This window comes from Rhyacophila brunnea, unplaced genomic scaffold (assembly GCF_057557595.1).
Source record: "Rhyacophila brunnea isolate RB1 unplaced genomic scaffold, BYU_Rbru_1.0 scaffold_54, whole genome shotgun sequence".
NCBI classification, from domain to species: domain Eukaryota; kingdom Metazoa; phylum Arthropoda; class Insecta; order Trichoptera; family Rhyacophilidae; genus Rhyacophila; species Rhyacophila brunnea.
In genome coordinates this window covers 2,592,758-2,596,220 of record NW_028233213.1, presented here as the reverse complement: position 1 = coordinate 2,596,220, position 3,463 = coordinate 2,592,758, and positions in this window count along the sequence as shown.

The following is a 3,463-nucleotide window of genomic DNA, read 5'->3' as shown; positions in this document are numbered from 1 at the left end:
ATAACTAATATAAGACTTAATGGAAGCAAGAAACATATGGATACATTTTTGAAGTTGTGCTTAAACTGGAATAAACTGAAGAAACAATTCATGGAAGAACATAACTTATCTAGTCATCTAAAATGCGTTTATCAAACATCGCTTGAACTATTTAATGAATATAATTTAGACTCTGCCTTGATTTCAAAAATAATTAGACCAGCTTCAATTTTATTTTTTAAAATGATAAATGCCGATGAATCCTTTGTAAATGTATTACTTGAAATGTTTTATCGCAATAATATGCGTTTTATTGAAGATAAAAAGTGTTACAGAGAATTTAAAGAGGTTATTGGTGATAATAATCAATATGATTTTTGCGAAATAGATATATACAATCACAAAAATATTGTTTTTTTTCTAAGACAAGCAGTTACCAAAAATAACAAACTGAAGAAGTTTTCTAATAACATCGTTATTTATTATGACTACACAAGATTAATTTTTAGCTTAATTCATAAAATGATCAGTATTAATTTGATATTTGATACTTCAGTAATTTTAGAAATGGTTGAGAAGATTCTTTCACAATTGAATTTTGAAGATTTTAGTATTTGCGTTGATAAAATAGACACAAAAAATCAAATGAAATTCACTGTTTTTGTGTTAGAGCAATATTCTAATGATAGTATAGTAAAAATAATGTCATTATTTTGCGAGACTTATGTATCTTATTCTGATTTCGATGTAAACAAAATTGATATAGATAGAATAGCAGTTGTTCTTTCAAAAGGAGTGCAAAATTATTATAACAAAGTTTTAGAAGTTTTAAATCGAAAAAATTCGGGGTGTATTGTAGAACATAATTTCATTTTTACATCACAGAAAATCGAAAAAATTCGGGGTAAATTGTCACTTCAAACAAACGGCCAGGAAATTGATGATAAAACTTATAAAAAAATATTTTTAAAGAATACGGAACTAAAATATCATAAAAACTCTTCTTCTGAATTAAAAATCAAAAAGAAACTTAATAAATCTCTATTTGTAAACAATAATCATTTCCCTGACCCCAAAATAGATTCAAATGAAGAAATGAACGAAAAAAGTAATGTTTTGATGGATAAAATTATTGAAAATGCTGAAAATATACATATTATAGAAAATAATAGAATCGAATCGTCCTCGATTACTAAAATAGAGAAATATGATCAGAGTATGATGAATGAACGCTCGAAATCATATTTTTGTAAGGATAAGAGTACAATATCAATAAAAAATTACGTTGAGATGCCAAAGTTGAATACTAAAAAACAGCATTTAAATTGCGTATCTATAGAAAAAAAATTCAATATTGAAAAGGACAAACTATTTAAAATATCACAAGAGATTACGTCAGAAAGTTCCAATTTTATAGCAAAAAGAAACTTGAAAAAAAAATTATTAAAAACAAGCTCATACAGTACTAATAAAAGGCTGAACGAAATTCAAGAAGATAAGAATGAAAATATTGATATAATAGCTTCTTCGAGATACGATCATAGAGATGCTAGTAACAAAAATAAAATAAAAACTTATAGCGCAGGCAAGAAGAATAGTGAAAAACATCTTTTATCAAATTCAAACTCTGAATACGAAGAAAAAAAATGTAAAAGAGCCACTAAAAATATGCTTTTTGATGAAAAAAATGCGTCTAAAGATATATCGAAACTCAAATCAAGCAATCACCCGATACTTCTAGAAACAACTTTACAGGACAAAAAAAATACTATAGAAGAAAGTGACATTAAAATTAACTTCAAGCCCAAAAAAATTGCTAATAGCGTAAATTATAAAAATATCGAGCGAACATTACTTAAAATACATCATAGTATAAAACCATCAAGGTATTCGGATCCTATGATGCTGAGATTGAAATCCGAAAGAAAAATTTTTACGATTTTTGAAGAATAAATCCAGATTTACATAATTTATTAAAAAATTTATCTAATACTATTTTTATTACAATAAAATATTTGTGAAACAAAATTTAATTTTTCAAATTTGTACTATAGTATATTTTTATAAATCATATGACTAGAAATTTCTCTAAGTAAATGTGGAATAGCCATTTTAATCTAAAATAATACAATTTTCTAATTTATGTATTACTGGGTAAAGAAATAAACCAATTTACATAATATATTTTAGTTCTAAATATTGTTTATAATTTATATATAGCTCTTATAGCTATGTGTTTCTCACAATAAATTCCGTTTAACAAAAAAACTTAAAATGCATATACCTTTTTTTTTATTTTTTAGGATGCTTGCCAAATTTTTGTTACGTATTTAGTAAAGCCTTTTTTTCAGTCTTTTTTTTGTATTTCTCCATAATTTATTTTCTTTCATGTAATTCACAAAAAAAACATATTTTTTTTTAATTTTTCTGTGCGAGGTTTATGAATTTATCTGTTAATGTGTTGAATTAAATAAGAAAGAATGAATAAATCCACAAAAAAAATTATTTAAAGGGTTTTCTTAATGAATTTTATGAATCTGTAGTATATATTTTTATAATAAACTAGGATTTGTAACTCTAAAATTCGAAACTCGCATAAATATATGATACAGATATTTCTATTGATGCATATAAAGATGTGCTTTGTGTAATCTTCGGACTTAAAAGAAACAATTTATATTGGATACATGCTACCTATGTACATTCTTATGAAAAAGATGTCACAAAATGTATGGATTAGTGCGAATAGTGCAAAATATCATACTAATTTTTTTAGTTGTAAATATTTGCATAGATATTCATACAATTACCTATGTTTTTGAGAAAAATAAGTTTACACTATCTAAGGTTTTTTTACCAGGAAAGGCTAGCATAATTATAAAAAAAATACTTTATATTGGTATGACCTTTGACAAAATTTCTAAAATATCCGTTTTGTAGAGCGCTATAAACAGTGCTGTAAATTTTTTTTTTAGATATTGAAATAAAAATATCACTTAATATATTTTTATCGACATGCGCGAAACGAATTGACAGTAAATTCTATTATATTCATATATTTTTTTACTTACTACGCATCTATTCTTATCTTGTAATTAGCACATAAAACATTAGATTTGATTCTTTAAAAAAAACTTTATGGGTAGTTTTTATTCTAACCTGTCATTTAGTTTAAGATATCATATAAATATATGCTCTAAATGCTCAATACACATAATGAACTAATTTAAATCAAAAAATATTCCGAAAAATACTCGTAATCTTCTGGATAATATTTAACAGCCCCCTGTAGTATAACTTGCTAAAGATGAAAGACTAGAGGACATTTGATAATATTTTATACAATCAAAAAAATATTGTAAATTCAAATAAAAAAAATTAGATGTGCCCTTATGTTTATATTTATACAGATAAATGATGGTATAAAAACAGAAAGATAAATAAATCTGAAGTTACCTATAAATTAGAGCAGTAAATTTTAAAC